Source organism: Enhydra lutris, unplaced genomic scaffold, assembly GCF_002288905.1.
Source record: "Enhydra lutris kenyoni isolate GAN:26980312 unplaced genomic scaffold, ASM228890v2 scaffoldscaffold230, whole genome shotgun sequence".
NCBI lineage: Eukaryota > Metazoa > Chordata > Mammalia > Carnivora > Mustelidae > Enhydra > Enhydra lutris.
The window spans coordinates 42,911-51,492 of record NW_019154314.1 but is presented as its reverse complement, the minus strand read 5'-3'; positions in this window follow the sequence as shown (position 1 = coordinate 51,492).

Sequence of the window (8,582 nt, the reverse complement as noted above, 5' to 3'; positions counted from 1 at the left end):
CATGTGTCTGTTGGCCATCTGGTTGTCTTCTTTGCAGAAATGTCTGTTCATGTCCTCTGCCCATTTCCTGATTGGATTATTTGTTCTTTGGGTGTTGAGTTTGATATGTTCTTTTTAGATTTTGGATCCTAGCCCTTTATCTGATATGTCATTTTCAAATATCTTCTCCCATTCTGTCAGTTGTCTTTGGGTTTTGTTGACTGTTTCCTTTTCTGTGCAAAAGCTTTTGATCTTGATGAAGTCCCAATAATTCACTTTTGCCCTTGCTTTCCTTGCCTTTGGCGATGTTTCTAGGAAGGAGTTGCTGCAGCTGAGGTCAAAGAAGTTGCTAGCTGTGTCGTCTTCAAGGATTTTGATGGATTCCTGTCTCACATTGAGGTCTTTCATCCATTTTGAGTCTATTTTTGTGTGTGATGTAGGGAAATGGTCCAGTTTCATTTTTCTGCAAGTGGATGTCCAATTTTCCAAACACCATTTATTGAAGAGACTGTCTTTTTTCCATTGGACATTCTTTCCTGCTTTGTCAATGATTAGTTGACCATAGAGTTGAGGATCTATTTCTGGGCTCTCTATTTTGTTCCATTGATCTATATGTCTGTTTTTGTGCCCGTACCATACTGACATCAAGTTGTCTTGATGACGACAGCTTTTTAATAGAGATTGAAGTCTGGAATTGTGTTGCCACCAGCTTTGGCTTTCTTTTTCAGCATTCCTCTGGCTGTTCAAGGTCTTTTCTGGTTCCATATAAATTTTTGGATTATTTGTTCCATTTCCTTGAAAAAAAATTGGTATTTTGATAGAGATTGCATTAGAAGTGTAGATTGATTTAGGTAGCATAGATATTTTCACAATATTTTTTCTTCCAACCCATGAGCATGGAACATTTTTCCATTTCGTTGTGTCTTCCTCAATTTCTTTCATGAGTACTTTATAGTTTTCTGAGTACAGATTCTTTGCATCTTTGGAAGGTTTATTCCTAGGTATCTTACGATTTTGAGTGCAATTATAAATGGGGTTGACTCCTTAATTTCTCTTTCTTCTTTCTTGTTGTTGGTGTATAGAAATGCAACTGATTTCTGTCCATTGATTTTATATCCTGACACTTTACTGAATTCCTGTACAAGTTCTAGCAGATTTGGAATGGAGTCTTTAGGGTTTTCCACATAGAGTATTATATCATCTGCAAAGAGTGATAGTTTGATTTCTTCTTTGCTTATTTGGATGCCTTTAATTTCTTTTTGTTGTCTGATTGCAGAGGCTAGGACTGCTAGTACTATGTTGAATAGCCGTGGTGATAATGGACATCCTGCTGTGTTCCTGAACTTAAGGGAAAATCTCTGTTTTTCCCCATTGAGAATGATGTTCACAGCGGGTTTTTCATAGATGGCTTCGATAATATTGAGGTATATGCCCTCTATCCCCACACTTTGAATAGTTTTGATCAAGAAAGGATGCTGTACTTTGTCAAATGCTTTTTCAGCATCTATTGAGAGTATCATATGGTTCTTGTTTCTTCTTTTATTAATGTATTGTATTGCATTGATTGATTTGTGGATATTGAGCCATCCTTGCAGCCCTGGAATAAATCCCACTTGGTCATGGTGAATAATCCTTTTAATGTGATCTTGGATTCTATTGGCTAGTATTTTGGTGAGAATTTTCACATCTGTGTTCATCATGGATATTGGCCACTAATTCTCCTTTTTAATTGGATCTTTATCTGGTTTTGGGATCAGGGTGATGCTAGCCTCATAAAATGAGTTTGGGAGTTTTCCTTCCATTTTCTATTTTTTGGAACATTTTCATGAGAATAGGTATTAATTCTTCTTTAAATGTTTGGTAGAATTTCCTGGGAAGCCATCTGGCCCTGGGCTCTTGTTTGTTGGGAGATTTTTGATGACTGTTTCAATCTCCTTACTGGTTATGGGTCTGTTCAGGTTTTCTATTTCTTCCTGGTTCAATTGTGGTAGTATATACGTCTCTAGGAATGCATCCATTTCTTCCAGATTGTCAAATTTGCTGACGTATAGTTGCTCATAATATGTTCTTATAACTGTTTGCATTTCTTTAGTGTTGCTTGTGATTTCTCCCCTTTCATTGATGATTTTATTTATTTAGGTCCTTTCTCTTTCTTTTTAATAATTCTGGCCAGGGATTTAGCAATCATATTAATTCTTTCAAAGAACTCGTTCTTAGTTTCATTGATTATTTCTACTGTTTATTTATTATTATTATTATTATTATTATTATTATTTTGTTTCTTTTTCATTGATTTCTGCTCTGATCTTTATTATTTCTCTTCTCTGGCTGGGTTTAGCCTTTCTTTGTTGTTCTTTCTCCAGCGCCTTTAAGTGTAGTGTAACAAGACCTTTCTTGTTTCTTGAAAAGTCTTGAATCTCTATATACTTTCCTCTCAGGACTGCCTTTGCTGTTTCCCACAGAATTTGAACCGCCGTGTTTTCATTATCATTTGTTTCTATGGATTTTTTTCAATTCTTCTTTAATTTCCTGGTTGACCGATTCATCCTTAAATAGGATGCCCTTTATCCTCAATGTATTCCAGTCCTTTCTAACTTTCCTCTTGTGATTGAGTTCTAGCTTCAGAACACTGTGGTCTTAAAATATGTGGGGAATGACCCCAATCTTTTGATACAGGTTGAGACCTGATTTGTGACCCAGGATGTGGTCTATTCTGGAGAATGTTCCATGTGTGCTAGAGAAGAATGTGCATTCTGCTGTTTGGGGATGGAATGTTCTAAATATATCTGTGATGTCCATCTAGTCCAGTGTGTCATTTAAGGCCATTATCTCGTTGTCAATCTTTTACTTGGATGATCTGCCCATTTCAGTGAGGCTGGTGTTAAAGTACCCTACTAGTTTTGTATCACTGTTGATGTGTTTTTTTGATTTTGTTATTAATTGGTTTATATAGTTGACTGCTCCCATGTTAGGGGCATAGATATTTAAAATTTTAAAATATTCTTGTTGGACAGACCTGTTGAGTATGATATAACATCCTTCCTCATCTCTTATTATAGTCTTTGGCTTAAAATCTAGTTGATCTGATATAAGGATTGCCACCCCAGCTTTATTTTGATGTCTATTAGCATGGCAAGTTGTTTTCTACCCCCTTACTTTAAATCTGGAGGTGTCTGTGGGTCTAAAATGAGTTTCTTGTAGACCACATACTGATGGGTTTTGTTTTTGTATCCATTCTGATATCCTGTGTCTTTTGATTTGGGTATTTAGCCCATTTACATTCAGGGTAACTATTGAAAGGGTATATTCAGGGTAATATTGAAAGATATTAAATTAGTGCCATTGTATTGCCTGTAAGGTGACTGTTACTGTATATTGTCTCTGTTCCTTTCTGGTCTACTACTTTTAGGCTCTCTCTTTGCTTAGAGAACCCCTTTCAATATTTCCTGTAGGGCTGGTTTGGTGCTTACTAATTCGTTTGGTTTTTGTTTGTCCTGGTAGCTTTTTATCTTTCCTTCTATTTTCAATGATAGCCTAGCTGAATATAGTATTCTTGGCTGCATGTTTTCCTCATTTAGTGCTCCGAATATACCATGCCAGTTCTTTCTGGCCTGCCAGGTCTCTGTGAGTAAGACTGCTGTCGATCTAATATTTTTACCATTGTATGTTACAGACTTCTTATCCTGAGCTTCTTTAGGGATTTTTGCTTTGTCACTAACACTTGTAAGTTCTACTACTAGATGACAGGGAGTGGTCCTATTTTTATTGACATTGATATGGGTTCTCTGTGCCTATTGGATTTTATGCTTGTTCCCTCTGCCATATTAAGGAAATTCTCTATAATAATTTTCCCCAATATGCCTTCTGTCCCCCGTCTCTTCTTCTTATGGAATCACAATCATTCTAAGTTTTTTCTTATCTCTCAAATTCTCCCTTCATGGTCCAGTACTTGTTTGTCTCTCTTTTGCTCAGCTTCTTTATACTCCAACATTTGCTCTTCTATATCACTAATTCTCTCTCCTGCCCCATTGATACCAGCAGTAAGAGACTCCATTTTTTTGCACCTCATTAATAGCTTTTTTTTTTAAAAATTTCAGCTTGGTTAAATTTTAGTTCTTTTATTTCTCCAGAAAGCGTTTTTATTTCTCTAGAGAGGGTTTCCCTAATATATTCTATGCCTTTTTTGAGCCCAGCTAGCTCCTTGAGAATCTTCATTCTAAACTCTAGTCTGACATATTATCAATGTCTATATTGATTAGGTCCCTAGCATTCAGTACTGCCTCTTGTTGTTGTTGTTGTTGTTGTTCTTCTTCTTCTTTTTTTTGTGGTGAGTTTTTGCACCTTGCCATTTTATCTAGATAAGAATATATGAATGAGAGTATAAAATACTAAAAGGGTGGCAAAGACACCATAAAAAGTATGCTAACCAAATCAGAAGGGACCCAAAATTAGTGGAAGTAGAAAGGGATTAAAAATGTTTAAAAATTATATATATATACATATATATGAATTATATATATACATATATATATAAATTATATATATACATATATATAAATTATACATATATAAATATATTATATATTATATATATTATATGTATATTATATATTATATATTATATATAAAAATTATATATATACATATATTCCCAAAGTATTCATCATACAGTTTCTTACATTTAAAACTCTTCTTGGCTATGAATGTTCTATAATCATTTTATTATCATTAGTCAATATTGTTTTTAAAATTTTGCTTGATTTGATAATGAAAATAATATTTCTTTTTTACTAGTTTTCATTTCTTAACTAGTAAGGTTGAACTTTTCATGTTTGTCATTGATATCTTGAATTTCCTTTTTCAGTGCTTTTCCTGTGACCTTGAGTCACATACTGATTCCCTCTGAACCTTGGTTTCCTTTTCTACAAAACCAAGACAATAATAAGAGCTATGCAAGTAATTTGAGACCTACATTAGACAATAAGTACAAAGTATTTAGACAGTGTCAGAGACCACAATTCAGAATATCACATATCGTGACTCTCCCTTCTTGTAGCTTATATTACCTACTATACTGAAAATTAGCGATTTTTACCCGATTACATTAACTATAATATGCTGCTTATTTTTTTATATTTTTATTCAATATATGTTTAATAACAAGCAATTGTTAGGATCTATTATTCAGCTTCTTCATTTATGAAGTGGGGATACACATAGTACTTATGGGCTTTTTGTGAAAACTAAGTGGGTTTATGTATGTAAGATTCTTAGAACAAGGCTTGGCAGATAGGAAGAACTAAATAAAAATTTTTAATGTTATTTTTTACTAGAATTTTTATTCCTATTATCCTTTATTATTAGTATATGAAAAACACAACAATATTAACATTATAAAAGAAAATACACTTCTGGGGCATCTGGGTGGCTCAGTGGTTTAAGCCCCTGCCTTCAGCTCAGGTCATTGTCTCAGGGTCCTGGGATCAAGCCCCACATCAGGCACTCTGCTTTGTGGGGAGCCTGCTTCCCCCTCTCCCTTTGCCTGTCTCTCTGCCTACTTGTGATCTTTCTGTCAAATAAATAAATAAAATCTTTAAAAAAATACACTCTGTAAAAGACCTATGGATTGTACTTTCCTTATACCACCTTATAAGATTTGATTGGAGATCAAGTCAAAGAATGCAAAATGCAAAAGTGGAATGTGGAAGAGACACCTGGGAGGCTCAATTGGTTAAGCATCTGACTCTAGATTTTGTCTCAGATCATGATCTCAGGATTGTGAGATGAGCCCATGTCAGCTCCACACTCAGCATGAAATCTGCTTGAGATTCTCTCTTTCTCACTCTCCCTTCCCACGTTCATGTGAACTTTCCACTCTCTCTCTTTCTAAAATAAATAAATAAATATTATTTTAAAAGTGGACTGTGGAAAATTCAGATTTGGATACATTCTTCTTTTGTTCTTTTATTCAACAAGCATTGGTTTAGGACTATTCTCTGGCAAATATTGTGCTACATATCCTGGGAATATGCCTGTGACTAATAATAATAACATAAAATGATAGAGTAATATATAGCATATACAGTAACCTACAGTATGATTATATATATATATATATATATATATATATATATATATTTATCAAGAATTGTTATTATAGTAAGATTTATAGCCAACTTTACAGAATACTCACTATGAGTCAGGCTGGGAATTTTTCTAAGCATTTGAATATCAGAAACACAAAATAATGAGACAAGTATAATAACACCCCTGATGTATAGGCGAGTAAATGAGGGTCTGAGGTGAGTCACTCTCCTAAGACTGTAAGCCAGTAAAAGTCATAGGTAGCAAGATTGTACCTCTAGGCATCATGTTCAAGATGCCTCTGAGATTAGCATGTGTCCTCAGAAAATTTAAAGACTGGCACAAGGAACCAAATAGTTATAATAAAGCATGACAAGAGCTACACTGGGTTGCATTTAAAGTGTTAATGAGAACATATATGAGAACTCTCTAACCCAAGGAATAAGAACAGGAAAGACCCATTTAACTGAAGCCTGATGCATCAGGTGTGATGACTGGATGCTGGGATGAGAGGTCAAAAGGTCGCAGGGAGAGGAAACAGAATGAAGGCCCTGAGGTGACAGAGAATAAGGTTTGAGGAATGCCATAAAGTTCACTGCACCTGAAGGGGAGGATGATGAGCATGAGCCCAAAGATTTAAGATAACAAAATCCACATGCTAGAGCAGCAGACCCTCTTCTTCTCTTACAGGTCTGTTAAAAAAGGTAATGTCTGACCCACTTTCCAAAGCCCCACTTACAGTAAAAAGTACCTGAATATCTGAATGGGCCACAACCTTGCAGGCAGAACAAGTTCTGGGAGAATTGATGGGAAACCTGCCTCTCTACTTCAGTCCTTTCTCTCTCTCTCTCTTTTTTTTAAATAATCCAAAGCATACTGTATTTCCTTTGAATAAAGCCTATAAAGGTTTTTGGAGGGTAGTTTTAGAGCAAAAAAAATTATAATTGTAAACAGAGGATGAGTTGCTAGAACAGGAAGAAACTTCTAGGAGGCTGAATTAAGAGAGTGAATGGTGGATGGTCCTTTTAAGATGTCAGAGAGTGAGTGAAAAATTTAAAAGTGATATGAAGAATGGTTTTGAAAGGGGCTGAGTAGAGGCAAGTCTTTCAAGGAGAAAGTCAATATTCTATAAGACTGCAGAAACTTTTCATGGAGAAAGTAAGAACAGAATAGCAAAGGAGAGAAAATAAGTTAAAGCTAACATAGCAAAAATTTAAATACAGATGAGAAAATCTGTCTATACCATACTTATAAGGTCAAAATGACATATAGTTTCTGTAGTTATAATGTTGTTATCACTGAGTAAGTGGCTGAAGAAATTAGAAATACTGTGAGAAAGGAATCCATCAAAATCCTTGAGGAGAACACAGGCAGCAACCTCTTCGACCTCAGGTGCAGCAACTTCTTCCTAGAAACATTGCCAAAAACAAGGGAAGCAAGGGCAAAAATGAACTATTGGGACTTCATCAAGATCAAAAGCTTTTGCACGGCAAAGGAAACAATCAAGAAAACCAAAAGACAACTGACAGAATGGGAGAAGATATTTGCAAATGACATATCAGATAAAGAAATAGTATCCAAAATCTAAAAAGAACTTATCAAACTCAACACCCAAAGAACAAATAATCCAATCAAGAAATGGGCAGAGGACATGAACAGACATTTCTGCAAAGAAGACATCTAGACGACCAACAGAAACATGAAAAAGTGCTCCACATCACTTGGCATCAGGGAAATACAAATCAAAACCACAATGAGAAATCACCTCACACCAGTCAGAATGGCTGAAATTAACAAATCAGGAAACGACAGGTGCTGGTGAGGATGCAGAGAAAGAAGAATTCTCCTACACTGTTGGTGGGAATGCAATCTGTTGCAGTCACTCTGGAAAACAGCATGAAGTTTCCTCAAAAAGTTGAAAATAGAACTACCCTTCAACCCATCAATAACACTACTGGGTATTTACTCTAAAGATCCAAATGTAGTGATCCGAATGGGCATGTGCACCCGAATGATTATAGCAGCAATCTCCACAATAGTCAAACTATGGAAAGAGCCTAGATGTCCATCAAGAGATGAATGGATAAAAGAGATGTGGTATATATATACAATAGAATACTATACAGATATCAAAAGAAATGAAATCTTGCCCTTTGCAATGACATAGATGGAACTAGAAGGTATTATGCTTAGTAAAATAAGTCAATCAGAGAAAGACAGTTATCATATGATCTCCCTGATATAAGGAATTTGAGAGGCAAAAGTGGTGGGTTTGGTGGCTAGGGAAGGAAAAAGTGAAACAAGATGAGATTGGGAGTGAGGCAAACTGTAAGAGACTCTTAATCTCACAACACAAACTGAGGGTTGTCTAGGAAGGCGGCTAGGGAGAGGGTAGTTGGGTTAAGAACATCTGGGGAGAGGCTATGTGCTATGGTGAGTGCTGTGAAGTGTGTAAGAATGACGATTCACACACCTGTAGCCCTGGGGCTAATAATACATTATATGTTTATTTAAAAAGA